Below are 24,974 nucleotides of genomic sequence, written 5' to 3'. Positions count from 1 at the left end.
CACTTGCTTTTTTTTTTGACACATTATATTTCTTGAATTCATCAAACTACATACAGTGAGATTTTTGTTTTCTGGTGGAAAAACCCACATGGTGATATAGCAAGAGGCTTCAAAAACATATAGGAACGTTGTACTTATTTCCTTCTCATTGGCAGCTGAAGGACAGGTCCTTGTGTGATAGTTTGATGTTCCACAACGAATGTTTTTGAAATAGTGTGGAAAAGAAAGATGATGAGGAACAGTAAGCTTGGCATCTGAATACAATAATGAATCCTACACTGAGCTCAGTGTTTGAAAAAATATTAAATCACGGAAGGCTGAGAATGGCTGGTAAATAGTGCTAAGCAGTTTTGCCCCAAGGCCTTCCTGCTCAGTTATGGGTTTTTTTCCCCCTCAGTGTATCAGAAGATGATTTGTGGTTTTACAGTTGGCCAGAAAACAGACCTGGCCAAGCTTTTAAACAACTGCAATCTCTTGGTATATAAACAGAAAAACCTGAGGCAGATAGACCAATCATCTGATTGGCATAGGGTTGCCAAGTCCAATTCAAGAAATATCTGGGGACTCTGGGGGCAGAGCCAGGAACAAGGGTGTGACAAGCATAACTGAACTCCAAGGGAGTTCTGGCCATCACATTTAAAGGGACAGCACACCTTTTTAAATGCCTTTCTTCCATAGGAAATAATGAAGGATAGGGGCACCATCTTTTGGGGCTCATAGAATTGGACCCCCTGGTCCAATCATTTTGAAACTTGGGGGGTCTTTTGGGGAGAGGCACTAGATGCTGTACTAACATTTTGGTGCCTCTACCTCAAAAATAGCTCCCCCCCAGAGCCTTTAATACTCATGGATCAATTCCCCATCATTCCCTATGAGAATCGTTCTCCATAGGAATAATAGAGTGCCCAGTTGACAATTCCCTCCCCCACCACACCTTCTAAAGCGGGGGAAGGGCCTCCAAACCAGAGAATCCCCTGCCCCTTCCCTCTCTCTCACACTTACTGGATCTTGTACCTGCAGAACTTTACTTGCTCTGAAAACAAAAGCAAAACAAAGGGAGGGGCCGTTCTCTGACGAAACTGTTACTGACCCTTTCCCATGAAGCCCTTCCTGTTTCCTGCTTAGCCTTAAAGGCACACATTTTAAAAACAGACCTGTTTACAGGTTTATAAACCTGCAGGAGCTAAAAACTACATGGTGACTGTGGGGGCGGGGCTTCCCCGCCAGCCAGCTGGCTGGGGGTGGGGGTGGGGAAGCCTGTAAAAATGGGGGAGTCCCTGCTGGGACCTGGGGATTGGGAAGCCTAGATTGGCATGAGGTGACTTCATATGTTTTTATATATGAAGTGGTTGCTTGGCTACCCCAGGACAACAGTTAAGGTGCTAGTGATTTTAAACATTCATATTTGACAATCATTTTTTTGCCTTGCCTGACTGGAAGCAAAATCCAGAAGTTTATAAAACCTCTGACAGACTCCCATTCAGCTTGGAAAAGAGATCACAAATTATATAGACTTGACCTGTGCTTTGTTATTCTTCTCTCATATAAACCCTCCAGGCTAGGAGTTTCCAAAGGTGGGCACTTCTGGGATTTTGAGGAAAGTTGGTGGACACCACCACAAAGTGGCAGTGACAAAATTGTCTGCCAAAGGGAGGAATCAAAATATTGGGAGGTTTGAAGCCAAGCATCTCCCTATGAGGGAGGCAACTGTACTCAAATGTATGTTCCTTCTAGATCCAAAGATCTGGGATTTTCTGATACATCTCCTATTCCATGAGGTTGAGGGAAACCAGGGCTAGCCCTTTACTTTAGGGAAAATACATTTTGGTGAAGAAGCAAGTGGGTATCAGGAGACACTTTGGTAGACAACACGGCACCCATAGTGGCCATATTTGTAGGTTGCCATTCCCCAATTCAGAGTGGGGGATCCCCTGGGTTTTGAGGCTTTGAAACCACACCCTCAGAGATGTCACTGATGCTCTGATATCACATGAAAATGACATCGTTGTGTTGGGGACACTGTGCAGTGATGCCCTATTTTTTGAAGCAAAACTCTATGATTTGACACTGATTTCTCCATAGAGTTTTACCAAAAACAAAAGTGTCACTGTATGATGTCCCCAACACAATGATGTCATTTCCACATTGCTCTGCCCCACTCTCAGAAAGTTCCTTCCTACCCTCCTGCCAGTGTGGACATCAGACCTAGCAATCCTACACATTTGGGATTGTGGTTCTAGGCCATGAAAATCTAGAAGTGACTAGTACTACCTGTCTGTGAGGTAAAATATGTAAAATATGGAGAGCAATCGGTCATCATAACCCTAACCCTAACATCCTGCTGCTTAGAAAGGATTTCTCATCCCAGCTTTACAGTCTTCTGGAAGATCTTTACAAATTTATTGTTTCAGAGCTTTGTTTTAATGACAGCGCTTCATTGCATTTATACTATTTTCCCTCTTTATGTGTACTTTTACGGTGTATGTTTTTATATGATGCTTAAATGTATTTTTTTGGCTCATTCTGTGATCTGAGTGATCAACTTTTCAGGTGTGTCTGTGGCAGAAGCAGAAAAGATGTCCTTCATTATTTAGCATATCATTCATTATATTGACAAAGTTGAGACTATACCTTTTACTTGCAAATTGGGAAACTCTCAGAAAATGAAGAATCTGCTTGAAAGTAGAGTAGACAGAATTACTACAGCTACATTTTATCGTATACTGTAATAGCAGGAGCTCCAGTCAGGGTGAAATTTATCCAACAGTATGCTGGCTAGTTCTTTAATGACTGTAGTCTGCTTTTAACAAATTGGTGGCATGTTTTATCATTAACGATATTAAATCGACTTTCCTCCAAATGCTAGGCCATTTAAGTATATTTGGCAGAACGTGATTACATGTTTGGATTCTGTATAACTTGTATTTTCTTGCATTTTGTTGCCTTGGAAATTATTAGGCTGTGAAAATAGGAGATAAATATTTTATTGCACTGGATAATTGTGTGAGCCATGTTATGTTTCTTGTTTGAAGGGAAAAGGGGATTATAAATTTTAAAAATAAATAGTAACTATTGATGAGCTTGCTATAATAAGGCAATTGCTTTTTAATAATGAAAATAAAGTTTGTGCTTCAAAGAATACTGGGCATGAGGGTCTGATGAAGCTAGAGATGCTGGAACCTGGGTCCACAGTCATAGCCTGCATTGTTGCATTGTTACCCACAGGATGCTATAATTTTTTCCCTATTTTTTCTTCATGGTTTATCAGTTCAGTATTACTTTTTTGGCTTGTTTTATTCATCTCCCAGCTATCCTGTTGTTTTATTAACTCTAGTGTTTACACATGACAATCACAGAAGGAACTTAAAAGGTAGATATGAGCCTATTTGAGATACCTAGCAATTCTAGAATAGCCCTGTGGCGCAGAGTGCTATTCTGCTGCAGTCCTGCAGTCGAAGCTTTCTGCTCACAACCTGAGTTCAATCCCAACGGGCGCTGGGTTCAGGTAGCTGGCTCAAGGTTGGCTCAATCTTCCCAAGGTCGGTAAAATGAGTAACCAGCTTGCTGGGAGGAAAGTGTAGATGACTGGGGAAGGCAATGGCAAACCACCCTGTAAAAAGTCTGCCATGAAAACATTGTGATGTGACGTCACCCCAGAGTTTGAAACGACTGGTGCTTGCACAGGGGACCACCTTTACCTTTAGCAATTCTAGAAATATGTCTTTGTTTGGGGAGCAAGGTGTTATACAGGTGGTATTAGTTACCACTAGAGATGTATGAAGATCCTTGTTTTCATTTCTTTTTGTATGTTGTCATCATGAGCCATTTTTGTTCCCAGTGTCCCTGAGCCATTTCTTACTTTTTAGGAATCTGAACACAGTGGTTACACAGTTTCATGCCATGTGTGCCACATGACGTGGATGCACCATTTACACACAATTGATACAAAAATAATATTCAGATTCCATCATTTTAATTAGCAAAACTTGGAGGAAACAAAAAATGGCATTAAAATGAAGACTCACAGGTTTGATTGTCACATAGAAGAGGGTTTTTTAAAATCTTCAAAAGGACTGTAAAATTCAGGAGCATCCCTAATTAAAACTGAATGAAGCTGAATGAAATCAATGAGGTTAGGCAAGTCTAACTCTATGCAGAATTTGACCAGCAATTGTAGCCTTCTAGACTGCTCAGTTTAATACATTTAAACTAGATCTAAAATAACTCCAATACCAACAACCAAATATCATTCTCTATATTCATAAAGGGTCCACTGTGCATAGACATTCCTGGGGGAAAGAGATGTAGAAGAGAAGGTCTCTGCTGACCAAAGAGACTCTGCAGGGGGCAGGGAACAGATCACCATCATGCCCCTCTCGCTTCGCACAAATCTTCAAAGCTAGGGAAGCGCGAGGATTGTGCATGCACACAATCTACCTCTGTGAATTTTCATAGGTTTTGTACTTATTGTAGCCAGAAAGAGAGGAAGGCTGGAAATGTCTTGTAGCTAACTGTGTAAGATCTGGTTTTGGTCGTCTCTGAAAAGTAGGTTCAGAAGGAAATGCTGGATGACTGCTACTTGCTCCCCTGGCCTCTTGGGTCCTTCACATTTCCATCTTTCCCCCCATGAATTTTAATATTGGTGTGAAACTGCTGGGTGAAGTCATCTGGAGATATGGGCTGAGTTGTCATCAATATGTGCATGACACTCAGCTCTATCTCACACTTCCAACATATGCCAGGGAGGCTTTAGAACTTGGTGCTTGGAGGCAGTTTTGGGATGGATGATGAATAATAAACTGAAGCTTAATCCCCAAAAGAGAGAGGTGCAGTACAGTGTCTGGAGAGGTGCAGTAGAGTGTCCCTGGAAATCCCAGAGAGGCTTTAGAACTTGGTGCTTAGAGGCAGTTTTGGGATGGATGAGGAATAATAAACTGAAGCATAATCCCAAAAAGAGAGAGGTGCAGTAGAGTGTCTGGAAATGACTCTTGGTACAGAATGCTGCAGCAAGAAGGTTGACTGGAGTGGTTTGTAGAGATATGCAAATTAAGTCTTATTCCATGTACAGTGGTTTCCAATTGGCTTCTAAACCACATTCAGATTGTGGGTATTAATGTTCAAAGGTCCAAATAGCTTGGGGATCAACATACCTTCAGGACCATCTATGTCCATATGAACCTGCCTGTCCATTGCAGTCATCTTCAGGGGGGTTACTTTGAGTTCCCCTTCCATCCTTCCGAGGTCAGTAAAATGGGTACCCAGCTTGCTGTGGGGAAGGTGTAGATGACTGGGGAAGGCAATGGCAAGCCACCCTGTAAAAAGTCTGCCATGAAAATGTTGTGAAAGCAACGTCACCCCAGAGTCGGAAATGACTGGTGCTTGCACAGGGGACTACCTTTACCTTTATTATCAGAGGTGAAGTATGTGGCAACCTAAGAAAGAGCATTCTAGGCTGTGTCACCAAAGTTGTGGAATTTCCTTTCCCTGGAGATTAATCTCTCCCCATCTACTTATCTTTTCCCAGTGGCTGAAGATTTCTTGGATACATTTGCTGTTGTAGTTGAACTTATATATAAATCAATGTTTCTAATTCTCAATAGGCCCAAATGTGTGGATACTTAATCCAGATACTGGAGCCATGAACAGACAATGTAGACATCTTTCTACAAAACTGAGAAAAGCCTCAGGGTTGCAGAAAAGTCAGAAATCTTTTTTAAAGGGGGGGGGTTAACCCCCCAAATGATAAAATCAGTGCCTGTAGCTTTTGAAACAAATGCCCTCTCAGTAGCCATTGTGGGGTTGTCAACAATATTGTCAGTCTTAGGCTGGGTCCAGACCAGCATTTATTGCCAGCAAAGGGATGTGATGTGAAGGGACCCAAAAAGTGCAATCAAATGTGTGAAGCCACTTCCTGTCCCGCTCCCACCCTCAACCTGTCCAGGGGCCATCCCAGTCACACTGCAAAATGGTAGCTTTTTGTGGTGCAACTGGGATGGCTCTTGAACAGGTTGAGGACAAGAGTGGGATGGGAGGCAGCCGTGCATGTTTGGTCATGCTGCCTGTGCTGCATCCTGTGCCTGTGCTCTGTTCTGGCTCAAAATGCCGGTCTGGATCCAGTCTTAAAGCCTTTGTTTCTGTTGGTGAAAGGCAGAGGAAGGAGGAAGGGTGACGCTGCCATCTAATTTTCATGACTTAACTAGCTCCAGCTGGTTGCCATTGTTCAACACCAGCCATTGAACAAAAGCCAGGGTGGTGTGGTGGTTAGACAATCATAATAGGATATGCAAAGCCCAGGTTCAAATCACCACCCTGTTGTAGAAGTTTGCTGGGTGACCATAGGCCAGTTGCATACTTTAAGGGTAATCCTAAAATAAAATGGAGGACAGGATAATTTCGTAAACTGCTTTTGCTCCTCATTGTAGAGAAAAGTGGGAGATAAACGAAGTAAGTAATAAAATGGGCAGCAGATAAAAGGGATGTTGGTTGGTGGATGAGAAGGAGAAAAGGAAGCAAAAAAATGATGATATGAAGGGAGAAAAAAAATAGTTTGAGGAGGTAGTTATAAGAAAAAGTGAGGTGTACTTGTTCGCGCATCCTTAGCAGTTTCCTCACCATGCAATTGGGCCTGACCCAGCAGTCAACCTGAGACTGATCCAGTGTCTGACATTGTACAGCTGGGACACAGTTTTCCCAAACAATGATTGCTGGGGGAGAGAAGGAGGGAAAGTTGAAGACAGGAGAGCCGATAAAGGCAAGTTGACTGGTGGATGGGAAGGAAAGAAGGAAGCAAGACAGATGAGAGGCTATGGGGCTTTTCTGAAAGCAGAAAAGAGTAGGGAAGGAGAAAATGAGATACCCTCACAAGTCTTTATGGGTTCCCTGCTTGTGTGTGTGTGTGCCTGTGCACATGTATAGATTTTTAATTTCCTTTTAACTGTTTCCAACTTGAGGTCTCAAACTGGGTAGAAAAATGGCATAAATGAATTTTAAATACCTAATATTCTATGGTCGTTTTCGCACTCACCTTAATCAGCAGCGACGACCCTCTTCACCGCGCAGGATCTGCGCCGATTTCGCACTAATTGCCGCGGAGCACCCAGAAGAGCCGGAAAGTCCCGGCGCTTTTGCAGCGCAAATGGAAACCACCAAAAACCAGTTTCCGTTTGCGCCGCAAAAGCGCCAGGACTTTCCGGCTCTTCTGGGTGCTCCGCGGCAATTAGTGTGAAATCCGCGCAGATCCTGCGCGGTGAAAAGGGTCGTCGCTGCTGATTAAGGTGAGTGCGAAAACGACCTATAAGTCTGTTTAAATATAAAGGTATTGCAGGATGCTTGAAATGCTGCAGACTCAGGCATCAGAATAGTTTACTAAGCAAAAGCACAATGCCAGTGCCATCACAGAAAAGGACCTGCTTTGTCTGCAAAGAAAAACAAAACTGATTTTGAGCCAGGTCTGTCTGGCAAATCTTAGCCATTCACATTAGGTATATAGTTCTGCCCTTGTAAGCATCTTGTGAGGCCGCCTAATTTGCACTTACTTTTTTGCACTTCTATTAAGTAGAGAAAACATTCTCCCAAAGGACAATGTAAATGAAAATATTCCCAATACATTCCAGTATGGATGTGCAGTTTCAACTAAACATTAATTCTCAGCATATTATACCAGAGGTCAGCCAACATCTCATTTATTTTCTTGACTTTCATATTTCACACTCCCCTGAAGGTAATTTTTCCCCATTTTAACTTCTGTCTGTAAGTGGCATATCAAACATCCCTCTTCTCCAGCAAATGCTGTCTGATTGTACCACTTTGGTACTAAATATATCAAGGGCCAAATCCAACATTCTTTCTCTCCTCTTTTCTCCTCCCTTAGGTCTTCTCTTATAAACTCCGACTTATTTGGGAAGACCTCATATAGTTCAAACGTATAACTATTTATTACTTTATTTGAAAGCCATGGTTTTTACTCTCTGGAAATCGTGGGTTTCGTGGAAGCCTTTTTAAAAAATCAGCTAATGTCTCCTCTTGTCCACTATTTATTTTTGTGTTTTAACTAGTTATATCCCATGCTCACAGGTATTACATGGAGCCAATGAAGTTTACAGTAAAAGCTTTAAAACATAATACTTAAAAAAAAAAAAGGTAGAAGCACAATACTATCACCAGAATACTGCAAAAAACGTTAAGGAGAGCCACTTGTAGGATTAACAGCATCAAATTAAATAAAGCTAAAAGCAGACCCACCAGGTGACAGCCTAAAACAGATAACAACATATCCAACAAGTAGTAGACCACACCCCGCAAAACCCCTCACCCATATATGTTCATAGGTATATGCGCACACAGACATACAGACAAACAGACAGACAGACACATACAATGTAGTTAAGCTTGAGTTCAAATCCTCTTTTAACTAAGAAGCTCACAATGTAACCTTGGGCCAATCCCTATTTCTTGGTATCCACAGATGGGCCCACACTTGACTATTAGGGTGTGGCCAGACAGACCACTTAAAGCGAGACGAAAGAGCCTTTTTCTGGACCCGGGCAGAAAAATCCGACGTGGCGGCATTCACATGAACGGTCGTATAAAGAGTTGGTCCCGTTAGTGAAAAGCAGTTGATCAATCACACGGTGATGGTGATTTCTGGGAGGGGGGGTCCATTGAACATGCGCCCAACTGCTTGGAGCTGGGAAATCAAACATTGCTTCAGTGGCAGGGGGGAAGGGGGAAAGTTTCCGGAATTAACGTTGCCAATCCAAACCAAGGCACTGGCAGGAATTATTTTCCTAGAAATTGGCAGTGACAATGATATCTTGAAATCCTCACATTGAAAAGAAAGGTTTTTTTCCTGTTCTGAAAACTGGGATAACGTCCCCCCCCCCCCTCCGATCCTGTGTTGATTAGAGAAGCAGAAGCGTCATCTCAGATTCCCGGATGATCTGGCAATGTGCATGTCTGCTGGTGCTTTTTTTCAAAAACAAGGTGGGAGGCAGTATCGCGCGTGAGCTGTCCAAACAACAAAAAGCCGATCTTGTGTCACTGTTTTGAAAAAGGGCTGGACTTTCTGTGGTGTCAAATTAATGCGGCACTGATCTGCAGCAAGTCAGAATGACGCTGGATCATGCTCGATTGCCAGATGTGGATGTCTGAATGAACACATTTAATCTGTCAGCGAGACGGAGCTGTGTCGCCACTAATGGTACGTCTGGCCGCACCCTTAGAATATAAGATGAAAACAACTGACTACCAGAAGCAAAATGCATATAGTAGAATTTAAACATGTATTGCCATTATTATGCACACAGTGTGGACATGATTTATGCCGATCAGGCCTAGAAAGGTACAGAGGACATTGGAAAGAATATCATTGCCTTTTATCCATAACATAAGTATGCTTGGGTAATGGATACTGATTATCAATGGAAGGCTGGGATTTATATTGACCCATTTCATATAACATTTTATTTATTTATTTATTTATTCTATGACTTGTATCCCGCCCTTCCTATGAAATGGCTCAGGGCGGCTCACAACAAACGATAAAACAATAAACAGAGTGCAAAGTTATTACATTTTAAAAAGTCGAAGCGTTTAAAAACCTAAAAACCTTAAAATCTTAACATTAAAACTATACAGTATAATTCACTGAAGTCTGATAAGCTACATTTATCTAGTCAGGCGTAGGCTAACCGGAAGAGGCTTGTCTTACAGGCCTTGCGGAACTGAGTAAGATCCCGCAGGCCCTCACCTCTTCCGGCAGCTGGTTCCACCATGTGGGGGCCATTGTAGAAAAGGCCCTGTCTCTGGTTGTCTTGAGACGGACTTCTTTGGGCCCGGGGATGGTGAAAAGGTTTTGCATCCCAGACCTCAGTACTCTCTGGGGAACGTGTGGGGAGAGACGGTCCTTCAGGTAGGCAGGTCCCAGGCCATATAGGGCTTTAAAGGTAATGACCAGCACCTTGTACCGGACTCGGTATATTATTGGAAGCCAGTGCAGAGCCCGAAGACCCGGCCGAATGTGCCCCCACCTTGGGAGGCCCAATAACAGCTGGGCCGCGGCATTCTGCACCAGCTGCAATTTCCGGGTCTGGCACAGGGGCAGCCCCATGTAGAGGGCATTGCAGTAATCCAACCTCGAGGTGACCGTAGCATGGATCACTGTTGCTAGGTCGTCGCGGTCCAGGAAGGGGGCCAACTGCCTTGCCCGTCTAAGATGAAAAAACGCAGACTTGGCAGTGGTTGCTATCTGAGCCTCCATCTTTAGGGACGGCTCCAGTAGCACTCCCAGGCTTTTGACCCTGTCCGCCGCCGTCAGCGGCGCACTGTCAAAAACCGGCAGGGGGATTCCCCCCCCCCCAGTCCACGATGGCCAAAACAAAGGACCTCTGTCTTCGCAGGATTCAGTCTCAGTCCACTCAGTCTGAGCCACTCAGCCACGGCCTGTAATGCCCGATCTAGGTTTTCTGGGGCACAGACTGGTTGACCGCCCATAAGTAGATAGAGCTGGGTGTCATCAGCATACTGGTGACACCCCAGCCCATACCTTCGGGCAATCTGGGCAAGAGGTCGCATATAGATGTTAAATAACATCGGGGAGAGAACCGCTCCCTGGGGCACTCCACAATTAAGTGTGTGCCTCCGGGATAGCTCCCCCCCAATTGTGACCCTTTGTCCCCGACCTTCGAGGAAAGAGGAAAGCCACTGCAGGGCCAGCCCCTGAATCCCCGCGTCGGCGAGGCGGCAAGTCAGTAACCGATGGTCGACCGTATCGAACGCCGCCGATAGGTCCAACAGCATCAGCACTGCCGAGCCACCCCGATCCAGATGCCGTTGAAGGTCATCTACCAGGGCAACCAACACCGTCTCCGTCCCGTGACCCGGGCGAAAGCCGGACTGGAGTGGGTCAAGGATGGAAGCGTCCTCCAGGAAAGTCTGCAGCTGCCTCGCCACTGCCCTCTCAATAAGTTTGCCCAGGAAGGGCAAATTTGAGACCGGCCTATAGTGTGCCAATTGGGCCGGATCTAAAGATGGTTTTTTTAAGAGGGCACGGACCACAGCCTTTTTAAGCGGCGTTGGAAAGAGCCCTTCCGTCAGGGATCTGTTTATGATATCCCATATAGGATATCTGAGATCCCCTTGGCAATCCATTCTGTGCCTTACCAGGTTCTTTGAACTTTAAGTAATAAACAAACCATATAGCAATTCATTTGTGATCCCAGAAGAAGTCCTTATGACCAAAACGCATATGGCCTAGTGATTATAGAGCTGTGCCTTTGAAAGTGATCTCTATTGACATCCTTATGTGTACTGTGATATTCTGATATTTATTTGAGCTACACAAGAGAAAAGAGCCATATTGGGATGCTATACATATACCCCCCCCCTTCCTCTTGGACACACAGCTTAATGTGGTGAGGGGGTTTGTGTGCGTCAGAAAAGCTGAAAGCAATACTGTAAGGGGTCTAAACTCCTAGTAGAGTAAGTTGAGGAGGAATGATCACAGCTGAGACATCAGCCTAAGATGCATCCACCCCCGTCAGAGATTGATAGCCACATCAGCAGTAGAGAACAGACAGTTCAATGGTGATGGTGGTGATGGAATCCTTCAAGAGTAGCTACTAGGCACCAGCAGAAGTGGAAAGTGACACTCATGGAGGATCTTTTGTAGACAACAGTGGTGCCACTTCAGCTAACCTCGGTTGGTACTGTGCAGAAAAAGGCAATGGTAAACTCTGAAAACCCTATAATGAGATGCTCCAAAATGGTGTTAACCATATTCATCCATACTGAGCACTAAGCATCTTGTTTGAGAGAAAACAGCAATCTGACCACCTCTATGGCAAAGATAATCTTTAGTCTAAACTTAAAAGCACTAAGTCATGAACATATGAAGCTGCCTTATACTGAATCAGACCCTTGGTCCATCAAAGTCAGTATTGTCTTCTCAGACTGGCAGCGGCTCTCCAGGGTCTCAAGCTGAGGTTCTTCATACCTATTTGCCTGGACCCTTTTTTGGAGATGCCAGGGATTGAACCTGGGACCTTCTGCTTACAAAGCAGGTGCTCTACCACTGAGCCACCGTCCCTCCCCATACTCTAAAAGTCATACTCTAGCTTCCAATGACTTTTGGCCTAGTTCAGCTCTGAGAGACACATCTGGAACACTTCAAGGGACACCCATTATCCTACACAAAAACTGACAAAGGGGATGATCAATAGATCCTGAGGTTACCAAGATCCAGACAGCAACATCATAGAATAGCTGTGAAATTATTTTTGAATTGAATGCATAAGGCATATTCTCTTTTAAATTCACAGTGCAATTGGCGAATCCTCCTTTTCATAGTTTTGCATTCATTGTCAAACCATTTATTTCTGTTCAGTGGCTCAGACATAGTCCTGTATTTATGTGGGCATAAGTAAAAAGGCTCAAGTAGAACAAAAAAATCATATAAGCTTGATGGAATACTTAGTTGAATTAACTCTAGAGAGTTCATCTTTAATAAATCCAACTTCCATCAAACATCCCCATGCTACTAATATTCCCTTCTATTTGAGAGGGGCAGATTTTATTACCCTGCTGCAAAAGTTGTCCTTGTTCACTTAAGGAAAGGTGACCCTAAATTAGTGGCATCATCTAGATAAAGGTAGAGAAAAAAGTGGTGAAGGGAACATTAACAATTTGAGATATGTAGATACCATATTACTGGCAGAAAGCAGTAAATACATGAAATCACTACTGCTGAAGGTTAAAGCAGCAAGTGTCAAAGCAGGATTACATCTGAACAGCAAGAAGACAAAAGTAATGGCTACTGGGGAATTACACAGCTTCAAGACTGACAATAAAGAAACTGAAACTGTTCAATAGTTCCTATTCCTTCAGTACATCATCAACCAATAGTGATGTGTCACTGGCAACCAAGATCAGGTTAATTTATGCTATGGTATTATCATTACCATGTATGGGTCTGAAAGCTGGACAATGAAGAAAGCAGACAGGAAGAAAGCAGATTCCTTTAAAATGTGTGTTGGAGGAAATGGATACTGTGGACCACCAAAAAGACAAATCGATGAGTTCTAGATCAAATCATGCCCAAACTCTTTCTTGAAGCTAATATGACTAAACTGAGGCTATTGTACTTTGCTCAGATTATGAGAAGATCAGGGTCAATGGAAAAGATGGTAATGCTAAAGAACATTAAAGGTAGTAGGAAAAGAGGAAGACCCAACGGAGATGGATTGACTCAAGCAAGCAAACCACGGCCCTCAGCTTACAAGACCTGAGCAATGCTGTTAATGACAGGACGTTTGAAAGAACATTAATTCATAGGGTGCTATAAATCAGAAGCAGCTTCATCACACACAGAGAGCCATTGTTTTGATTCTATTATTTTATTTTTTCCATATTCTTTTAATTTTTGTGTCAGTTTTTCACTTTTGATATTAATTTTGCATTTGGCTCATTTTTGTTGATTTTTCTCAACCTGTACTTAATTCATTTAGGGTTTGATCTAACTCTAACCCTACCCCTAATTCACTTAGTGTTAGATCTTTTTGCCTTCATTTTTTTCTTGGCTCCATTTAGCAGTCACAGCTAATGGCCAACAATAGACCTATCTTCCCACCCCATTTAAATGCAGCTACCTCTTTTAAATGCAGCTAAGACAGTAGCCATCACCACATCCCATGACAATGAGTGTTCAAGTCAATTCTATGTTAGCATTTTTAGGGTTGCTAGCCCCCAGGGCCCAGTGGGGGATCCCCCAGTTTTGCTTCACCTGCCATGGACCAACTAGCCATCGAGATAACCTCCCTTAAACAGGGATGTTGCTGTGTGACATCCCTGAAGTGATGATGTCACCTAGAAGTGGTTGAACAAAGCAGGAATCAAGTTGCACCTTTAAGACCAACTAAGTTTTATTCAGAACGTAAGCTTTTGTGTGCTAAAAACACACTTCTTCAAATGTATGTTTTAGCACACGAAAGCTTATATTCTGAATAAAACTTAGTTGGTCTTAAAGGTGCATTTGACTCCTGCTTTGTTCAACTGCTTCAGACCAACACGGCTGCCCACTTGGATCTACCTAGAAGTGATGTTATTACCAGGGCTTTTTTTTCTTTGTAGCAGGAACTCTTTTGCATATTAGGCCACACACCCCTGATGTAGCCAATACGCCAAGAGCTTACAGTTGGCCTTGTAATATGAGCTTTGTAAGCTCCTGGATGATTGGCTATATCAGGAGGTTCCTGCTCCTAAAAAAGCCCTGATTATCACATTGGGCTGTCATGGGGGGGCACTCTAGTTTTGAGCAAAGTCTATGGTTTAAGCCCAATTTAACCATAGAATTTGCCAAAAATAATAATAAAATAAACACAGAGCATCCTCCCATACAACATCCCCAATGTCCCTAGACTGGCAAAGGGTCCTGGTGGCAACCCTAATATTCCTTTGTCTATCTTAAATCCACTGCTAATCCATTTCATTGGCTTTCACAGAGCAACTCCAGGTTCTCATTTTATGGGAAAAGGAGAAAATGTTCTATATGGTTCCAATTGTTTTATTACAAATGTGTACTGCACAACAAGATCCAGGGCTTTCTCGGTGGCAGCACCAGAACTTTGGAACACCCTCCCAGAAGCTAAAAGGGCCCTGCGGGATTTGTCGGCGTTCCGCAGGGCCTGTAAGACCGAACTATTTAAACAGGCTTTTCTGGTTGATTGAAAATGGGCTGCCACCGGACATCCTACAGAAGCTGGCGATCATAGTCAGAAGCCAATACCGCCAGACTGGACTGAGACAGCGCAAATAGTTTTTAAATTGATAAGTAAATTATGGTTTTATATGTTTTACTGAATTGATTGTTTTTATGATGTTGTAAGCCGCCCTGAGTCCGCTTGCGGAGAGGGCGGGATATAAATGTAAATAAATAAATAAATAAATAAATAAATAAATAAATATATCTCCTTTGTCCTTGTTATACAAAATTTATAGAACTATGTAGTTTTATCCTTCAGTTGTCCAAGATAATAAGTGATGAAATCACAACTTTTGATTACCCACTCTTGGCAATGGCTTCTGCAAATTTTGAGTTTCATCAAACTTCAAGACTCCTTGCAACCTTCATGACAAACCATGATTTCAGTCTATAGTGGCACTACCCATAATTAAGAAATGGTAAATTAAGCTCCATTATGATATATGCAGACTTTATTATTATTCAAAACAAGACACCGAATTCTCAAAATTTGCTCCATACTTACATTTTTCAGAAGGTTTTCAGGCCTCATTGCTCATAATTAGCTGTGGAAGATTTAATTCCATTTACCTTTTATTATGAAAGAAAACCACCTGTCTTTAAGTTCCAATTGTTTTATTACAAATGTGTACTGCAAAATTAATTTCCCTCAATCATGTGCAGTTCTTGCTTATCATCCAATAATTTATCTCAACATCTGCTAAAGTCAGAAATTTTGCTCAAGTGTTATAACAGGAAAGCAATTATACCTGAATATAAAAACATTTGCAAATTACTGGGTTATTATTACTTCCATAAACATAAGCCTGTTTAAAAAATGGATGAAGAAAATAGGAATGGGAATGTTTTAATGGCCCTGATTTTACACTATACATAGGCGCATATGGGAAAGAAATATAAATCTGCTAAAAACAATAAATGTATTCAAGATTGCATTTTTAATTCCCTCTTCTTTAATCTAGAGAAAAAAACTGCTTGTAAAGTCCATGGCAGGCAACTGGTAGAAAAGTCACCTGAGAGGTCTTGCCGGTGATGTTGTAACATAGCTGTCATACAGTGATGTCACTTCTGGCATACTCCAGAAGTAATATCATTGCATAGGTATGACTATAGAGCTGTGAGTGAATGCTACCATATTGCCCAATGCAATGAAATCACTCCTGAGTTACTGAGTGACATAAAGGTGTTAACATGGTTAAAGTCATCTCTTATTTTTTCCCCAATTGTTGAGTTGATCAGCAGTGGGAAGAGCTGGTTGGGGGTGGGGGGAAGGACTGTGCCTCACTAAGTACAGCTTGTGCACAACGTATGAGAGTAGACACACTGACTGTTATACAAATGGCCATTTTAAACACATCCCCAAAGACAGTGCTGCTCAATAAATTCCCAGTGCACATACTGAAATGCACATTGTTGAGTCTGTACGATATAGATGCCAGCAGAGCTCCTTCCATTTGGTTTTATACTCACAGTCTTTAGTACAATGTAGAATCACCAGTCTGAGAAAGAAGCATTCAGGACAAACAGTGTATACAAAAGCACTGGTAAGGACGCCATGTGTAGTTGATGAATTGGTTATGGTAATTCATTAAAACCTTTCTGATGATTTTTTTTTAAAAAGCCCTCAAACTATTCATACAGCAATTGTAGTTGTCTATGCATAAATATTTGCAAAATCTGTGGGTGGTAGGTGTCATGCTGGAAGAGGTATTGTATTCTGTAACTTTGTTCACTGAATTCTGAAGCTGTCCTCCAGCCTAAGGAGCCTTCCTGCAACATAAGTGGTTCTTCTGCCAGAAGAAGTTGCCATAGGAAGAGTCATTGGAGGCGCAGCCATGTCAGTTGGAGGAAGCCTTCTTAGACTGGAGGAAGGCTTCAAACTTTGCTGAGGGAAGTGGTAGGATGCAAGCTGATATTGCCCCATCTCTCTCACAAAGAAGAGAGTGCCTCTTCATATCAAGCCTGTTATGACACTTGGGCCAACCAAAGTAAGAATATTTTTACTCTGGTATTGATTTTTGAACATTAAGTAGATGTAATTGATCAATTCATTGGACTGATTAGAAAGTCATATCCATTGATCCACTGATGAAGAATTCTTTAACAGGATTCAATTATATGAATGCTCTTTATTTCTTGGCAGATATAAACACCACCTTTCCTGCACAAACCTGAGATTTTTTCCCCTTAGTCTAGAAGAAGAGGAGGAGGAGGTTAATGGATTTATATCCCTCTTCGCTATCAGGAGTCTCAGAGTGGCTTACAATCTCCTTCTCTTTCCCACAACAGACACCCTGTGAGGTAGGTGGAGCTGAGAGAGTTCTGACAGAAACTGCTCTTGAGAGGACAGCTCTGTGTGAACTTGTGAGGAGTGGGGAGTCAAACTTGGTTCTCCCAGATGAGAGTCTGAGCACTTAAGCACTACACCAAACTGGCTCTCTTGCTGATTGCTGTACCTCCAATGACTCTTCCTACAGTAACTTCTTCCATCAGAGTGCCACTTTTGTTGCAGGAAGGCTCCTTAGCTAGAGGACAGCTTCAGAATTCCCTGAACAAAGCAATGGGATATAATACCTGTTCCAGTTTGAGACATTACTCACAGATTTTGCAAATATTTATGCTTAGACAAGTACAATTGCTGTATGAAATAGCTCAGGGGCATTTTTAATCATCAGAAAGGTTTTAATCAATTACCATAACCAATTCATCAACTAAACATGGCATCCTTACCAATCTTTTCATGTATACCGTTTGTAATGGATGTTTCTTGCTCAGACTTGAGGTCATTCTACAATGTACTTGCAAACTGTGGGTGTTCTGCTGGCATCTATATTGTATAGACTCAAGAATGTCTATTTCAGGATGTGCACTGTGAATATATTGATTTTGTAAATACTTATGTATGATTACTTATGTGCACTAGAAAGCTTTCTGTAGCACTGTGTCTCAAAAACACCCCATGCAGTCCCTTAGGAGGAGATGCCAGGGTTCACACACCTACTGATCTGGCTACCACCTATCACAGATACAGTAGTTTTGCAGTCCTGAGCAGACAGCCAAACCGGAAAGTCTATTGAGCCTTCAGTGGGCTCCTAGATGTATATGGTGAACTGTATATCACAAATTGTGCATCCTCAAATAAACAGATTGTAAACAAATCATTTTACAAGTGCTAGCTACGCCTGCATTTAGCTCATGGTCTTTTCAACCTGCCACTAATGCAGATGTTCCATTTGCAACAACAACAAACAGTACAGAAGCTGTGAATATGCTTTTTTTAAAACCCCAAAGCTGCCTCTCTTCCCTTGTCCTAGAGCCTGGAAGACTGCCCAGGGCACGGTGATTCAGTTAAACGTAAATAAATGCTACATCCCTTTTTTATTCCATCAGCCTGACTTGCAAGCTGATAGGGTAGTTAATGAACTCTGGTATCACACTGATGAGACCATTACAATATTCTTGTAAATGCCACCGCAGCTTTCCCATGCAAGTGTTTCCTGTTACCCATCAGGAAGAGCAGATAGTAATTCAAATTATTCCTACTGCATAATGAGATCTCTTCATATTATATACACTGTTACGAGTACATAGCCATCAAACCAAGCCTGTTTGCCAATATTATGCTGAGTAACCCCTCTCCATTAGGAACTGAGGGTGAGTGCCTTATCAAATGTAGGTTTGGTGTCTGTTCTTCACAGATAAGGTTGCCAACCTCCATGTGGGGCCTGGTTTCCCCCCCAGAATTACAACTGATCTCCAGACTACATAGATCAGTTCCCCTGGAGAAAATGGCAGCTTCAGAGGACAAGCTACATAGAGTTACACCTCTGCTGAGCTCCCTCTGCTCCCTAAATTCCATCTTCCCCCAGGCACTGCCTCCATATTTCTAGGAATTTGCCAAGTTGAATTTGGTACTTCTATTCACAAATAAGCAGCTCCGTGACACAGCGTGGTAAAGCTGCAGTACTGCAGTCTTAAGCTCTGCTCATGACCTGAGTTCCATCCCGGCAGAAGCTGGGTTCAGGTAGCTGGGCTCAAGGTTGACTCAGCCTTCCATCCTTCCAAAGTCGGTAAAATGAGTACCCAGCTTGCTGGAGGGATAGTGTAGATGACTGGGGAAAGCAACGGCAAACAACCCCATAAAAAAATCTGCCATGAAAACGTTATGATGTGACTAGTGCTTGCACTGGGGACTACCTTTACCTTTTATTCACAAATAAACCTACTTTGAGTTTATAATTCTACAGTGTTCACAGTCATGAAAACCATGAAAGCACAGTCCAGAAAACAGTCTTTTTTTGGCCCATCTAGCCCCCTCCCCAATGCAGTACCTATACTTCAAATGCAACCGAGTGAAGGAAAAATCTTTTTTTTTTTTTTCAGTGTGGAGAATTTCCAGATATCATTGTCACTGCCAATTTCCAGGAAAGTAGTTCCTGGCAGTCCCCTGGTTTGAATCGGCAATGTTAATTCCAGAAACTTTCCCCCCTTCCCCCCCGCCTCTGAAGCAACGTTTGATTTCCCACCTCCAAACAGTTGGGCGCATGTTCAATGGACCCCCCCCCCCTCCCACTCACCTACATCTGATCACACATGCGCCAAGAAAAGAGCGTGATAGTATTGGATGTCTGATCGCTCAACAACAGGATGAGTTGCATTCTTGGATGCTCGTCTGATCGGCCCTGCATCGAATCAATATTCAGCCGTTCGAATTTGAGTGCCACACACCCGCTTTTAATGTGACATGTGGCCACGCCCCAAATATGGCTTTTAAAACTATTGGATCAGTTCCTGGAAAGACAAATTCATCACTCATTACTTGCCAAGTAAGTGAAAATTCCATGTACTAAGGGAGTACATTCCTGAATATTATATTTGCTTACATTTATCCATCACTGCCCTTGCCTTGCCTGTGTTTTGTTGTTACTGCAGTAATACTACTGTTGTTTTTGTTTTTCACTGCTAGTGTTAAGATTGGAGCATGAACCTAACTTAGTGGAATGAACACATGGTTGCTTTTATACTGACTCAGACCATCATCAAGGTCAGATCTGTCGACAGTGACTGGCAGCAGCTCTCCAGGGTCACAGGCTGGAGAGTCTTTCACCTCACCCACCACTTGATCCTTTTAAGTGGAGATAACAGGGACTGAACCTGAGACTAGGAGTGCTCAAACTCTGGCAGGTCAGCTTGTGTCTTATACACCAGTTGCAAATAAACTCCAGATTGATCATAGTTCAGATTGCATGATTGCTGATCCTTTCATCAGAGTTTGCTGGGTGGCTGTGCATCTATTACGTCTAGCACAACCGCAGACATGTACAAGTGTAAGAAAGCAAAGGAGCATGAGAGTTGTATTTTCTCCATGGCTGATGTAAGCACTGAGGAATTTCTTCCCATTTGGGGGCTCTGTTTCAGTGTATGATGCTTCCCCCACACTGGTGAGCATCACTTTTTACAGTACAAATGTCTTCCCTTTATTTGGCTTTGTTTTAGCCGTTAAAACTTCATCTCATCCCATTTGGAGGTTCTGTTTCAGCATATGACACTCCTCTCCCCCCCTCCCACTGCTGAGCCTCACTTTACCACACTAATGTCTTCGGGGGGGGGGTGTCATTTTACCAGATGAAACCTCGCCACACCCCCCAAGTGATTTCCCTTTACCTTTGGGGTTCTGTTTCAGCACGGTATACCTCTACATCCATATTCTATGCAACTCTCTCTAAATTCAGCAGTGCTGAATTGAAGCATCTGCAGAAGCTGTTTGTCTGTTCCTTCTTCTGAATGATGCCTATTCCCTAGTCCTAAAAATCGTCAAAGAAAAGTCTTTTGGTCAGATGCGTAGCAATAATTTGACACGCAAAATTAAGCAATCAAATAAATATTGAATGATTTCATACCGGCACTGAAAATAACTGAGATCAAAAGACATTCAAAGGCCCAGCACAGACTGGAGAGTTTTAGTGCCTCTGGTTATAGAAATGAATGCATCCAGACCACTCCTTTGCACTTCATCCCTTAATGCCTTCTTCCCTGTTACAGCCTTGTTCAAGCTAGAATGGCCTAACTTGCCATTAGTTGATGTTAGGATGTTATGAATATGTACCTTTTGTGTCCTTCCCCCCTGCTTTGTTCTTATGAGCCTTTGTGTAGGGCCATTGTTGGAGTGGTTAGGACATAGGAAATCAGGATATTAAGCCCCACTCAGCCATGAAGCTCACCAGGTGACCTTGGGCCAGTCACTCTTAGTGTGATCTCCCTCACAGGATAAAATGAAGAAGGGAAAAAGCCCAGCAGGAACTTATTTGCATATTAGGCCACACCCCTGATGTCACCATTGTTTCACACATGGTTTTTTTGTAGAAAAAGTCCAGCAGGAACTCATTTCTATATTAGGCCACACCCCCTGACACCAAGCCCTCCAGAAGTTCCTGTATGTTCCTGATTAAAAAAAAAAAAAGCTTTAAGGGTGAACAGTGTATGCTGCTCTGAGCTCCTTGGAGGAATGGAAGGATAAAATGTATGCAATATGGAGACTTCCCATTCACAAGATGAATATTGGAATGTGTTCTCCTGCCATAAGTCAGCCCCTCCCAGCCGGGCTGGCAATGCTAGCAATAGGCTGGGGGCCGCTGTTGTCGACCCGGAAGGAGGGAAGGCTGGCCCCGTCGTCCCGGGCATCCGAGAAACTGCTGAGGGTATGGTGTCAGGGCTATAAAAGCCCCAGCCCCGCCCAGCACAGCACAGTTCTTTTGTGGCTCTTGGCCCACCCTTCCACCCTGTGGCAGTACAGGCTACTACCAGTCACCTTATTAGAAGCCAGATAGGAATGTTTTTATTTTCACAGAATTGGCCTATGTGAATTTGTTTTTTGCCTACCTTCCACTGCTCAATAGTGTTAGGAAGTTTGGGAGGAGTTATATTAGTTTAGTCGCTGGGCAGGATGAGGTATGGGCTATAGTGTTTTCAGGGGAGCACCTATGGCTCAGCACCAGTTGGTGCAGGTGGTCTGTATGAACTGCAGATGGGCTTTACGGCTCAATGCTGGGAGTGCAGATCACGACAAAGCCTCACTGGGGCAGATCTTTCCAGAGGGATTGATGCTGACCGAGGTGGAGGTGGAGTTTGGGCCTGGCTGGCTCAGCACCAGCCATAATATATTGGGCTCGTGCTGGGGGCAGGGTGGCTTGCCCTCGCAGGACAAAGTGGGGTCATGGGGCTGACCCCAGGGCTTGTCCTGTTAGGCCTATACCCCTTACCATTCTAGTTCGTTCAAGTTATGTTCAATAAAGCAGCCCGGTTTATCCAACACACAGTGTCAGCCTCTTCATTCCGACTGGGGGAGGCAACACAGAACCCCACCTCCAAAGAAAGGATGCTGCCAGCTTTCTCTATGCTTGAGAGGAGATGAATGGAGCATAACAGCAGAATCTCAATTACTCTTAATGATTAAGAAAGAGATTTTTACATGTTAATCTCCTACCTTGATATATTTATTGCTTCACTAGTCCCTCTCCCAAAATTAGATCCAAATGTATCATAACTTAGCTTGTTATTACTATTTAATCTTTGCATATGTCAAAACATCTTCATTAAGTTGTATGCTAACTTGCTGTTCACTTAGTTAGAGGCATCTACCTATACATATGAAACATTGGGCGTTTTCGCACTGACCTTCAAGTAGCGCGACCACCCTCTTCACACCGGAGGATCTGCCCGGATTTCGCACAAGAAGCGCCGGCGCACCCAAAAGAGCCGGCTACTTCCGTCGCGAAACCCGCTCAAACGGAAACCGCCAAGAAGCAGGAAAACGTTTGAGCGGGTTTCGCGACGGAAGTAGCCGGCTCTTTTGGGTGCGCCGGCGCTTCTTGTGCGAAATCCGGGCAGATCCTCCGGTGTGAAGAGGGTGGTCGCGCCACTTGAAGGTCAGTGCGAAAACGCCCATTATGTATCTGAAGAAGCATGCTTGCACATGAAAGCTCATGCCCTGAATAAACCTTTGTTGATTTTAAAGGCGCCACTGAACTCAAAATGTGTTCCATAACAAGCCACAGTTGTTCAAGAAGTGTGAATCTGAATTTTATTTTAAAAGCACACCACTCAGACTTAATCCATGTTTTTTTTTTAAAAGCCATCTAAATTCTAACTCAATTCTAATCTAAACCTAGTATCCATACCATCCCACCCCCACTAAACATACAAAATAATATCAAGCTGTTTTGAGACTCCTTTGGGTAGCAAAGGGTGGGGTATAAATCCAATCTCGTCCTCCTTTTTCTGTTTCTTCTTCTTCTCTCCTAAACACACACACAAAATAGGATGGTTATTCAAAAAGTAAGTCTTAACGCACACCAACTGGATTCAGGTTTATGGAAGCCATTAACTTTGAGAGCATGACATCTGTTTCAAAGTGTCATAGCACCACAATGAATTAGCCCTACTATGCAATAGTTAAGATGTCCACAGAGAAATTGCTTTGTGTAATAATATATATAAATACACACTGCAATGAGTCATTGCCTCTAAAGCCTCTGATCCATGGCACAGCACCCACCATTGTCAACAACTTTCATAATACACGGGAAGCGGGGGCAAGACCTGCTGCAAAAAGTTCATAAGGCATCTCATGTACTACTGTAATGTTTCTACTTGATCTGGATGGGAAACTGGCATTTGGAAGGGATGCCACTCCACCCCCCTCCCCTTTCTGGCTCAGCTCTTATGTCTTTAATAGCAGTTTGATACATAGACATTTACCAGGTAGAGCTTTTTCTAACATGGTCACAAATGGTGGGGAAAGCTTCACTGCTCAAGTGCTTCTTGTAAGGCTGCTTTTAAAGGCACAGGTGGCAACCCAGGTGCCGTTCATTTAAAAAGTGCACATGCAAGAAACACTTGGGCAGTTCTCAGTGGCATGTAGATGGTGGGATATGCACAAAAATGAGATTGGGCTCAGCTCCTTTTGGGAGCAATGCTAAACAGGTTTATTGAGAAGTGAGTCTCATTTTATTAAACAGGGTTTATGGAGTTGCCCTCCTCCAGGTGGGACCTGAATATCTCCCAGAATTACAACTGACCTCCAGATGGCAGAGATCGGTTCCCTTGGAGAAGTTTAGCAATTTAAAAGTACTACAGGTATTTATTACATTCTATAACAACTGAAAGTATAGAGTGGAAGCCCCTCACTGGTGTGGCAAAGTGAGGGAGGGCACGGAGCTCCCTGCCCAAAATAGCAGCAGAGGCAGCATGCTGCAGCTTGGGGGAACTGGAGCACTTCTTCTTCATCCTCTGCCCCTTCCTATTTTTCCTCCTCTCGTGGATTTCAAGGCAGCAGCATAGGTAAAAACAGTTTTCTCTACAGACAAAAACAGGTTTCACTTTCCATAAACTTGGGGGGGGGGGCTTTTTGCTATTCAGTCCCAGTTCCGTCACTTCACCTCACACTACCCCACTTGTGTTTATAATGAACTGAAAAGCCAAAGTGGGTCTACTCAGAAGTAAGTCCTCTCTTATTCTTTTTTTTCCTTATTCACTGGTGCTTACTCCCAGGAAAGAATTCTTTAAAAAATCTCCCCAAAATTTAAATGCCCTCAGGAAAAAAAAATATCCTAGCTATGGGCCTGGTCGGAGGTGACACTCTGGTTTTTGATCAAAACTCTGTTTTGTTTTTTAACTTTAAAACTATAGAGTTTGTCCAAAAACCAGAGCATTGCTGCCATGCAACATCCCCAATGTGATGATGTCACATCATTGCATTGTGGATGTCACACAATGACATCACTGTTTGGGGAGTGGGGTTTCCCCAACCAGCCAAGTGATCAGTGGTGGGCTGAACCCCCCTCCCCAAAGTGGGGGAGCCCTCACTGGAACCTGGGAGCTGGCAGCCCTAGTGTGATTTAGTTTGATCCTATTGGTTGGAGCTCTTGTTTCAGTTTCCAGTTAGCAGAAATTGTTGGTTGTTGGAATTGTCTCCCTCCAGATAAACAGCTGATATTTTGAGCCAGTTTGTCTCCTCTCAATAGATCTGAAAATGGGTGCCTGAGTGAGTACTCTAACCTGGGAACCCATGGCCAAAGAGTGATATTACAGGCTACCTCCTGGCTTAGCCCTTGAAGAAGGGTGGAGTGGCAAGGATATTTCTGGCACTCTGCATCTGCATAGGGGCCTAGTTCTCATGGAGCTGTTAATTATTTCTGGGCTGCACTACAAGACTACAGGA

General features: G+C 43.2%; 1 non-coding gene across 1 annotated transcript; it reads right to left on the bottom strand.

Annotated features, from left to right (window-relative positions):
- Positions 1 to 12,013: 12,013 nt before the first annotated feature.
- On the bottom strand, positions 12,014 to 12,080 carry TRNAT-UGU (transfer RNA threonine (anticodon UGU)). Its single transcript has one exon. It is a non-coding gene; the product is annotated as a tRNA-Thr (tRNA).
- Between the last annotated feature and the right edge of the window lie 12,894 nt (positions 12,081 to 24,974).

The sequence above is a fragment of the Heteronotia binoei genome, chromosome 2 (assembly GCF_032191835.1).
Source record: "Heteronotia binoei isolate CCM8104 ecotype False Entrance Well chromosome 2, APGP_CSIRO_Hbin_v1, whole genome shotgun sequence".
In the NCBI taxonomy this organism is placed as follows: domain Eukaryota; kingdom Metazoa; phylum Chordata; class Lepidosauria; order Squamata; family Gekkonidae; genus Heteronotia; species Heteronotia binoei.
This window is presented reverse-complemented; position numbering and strand designations above follow the sequence as displayed.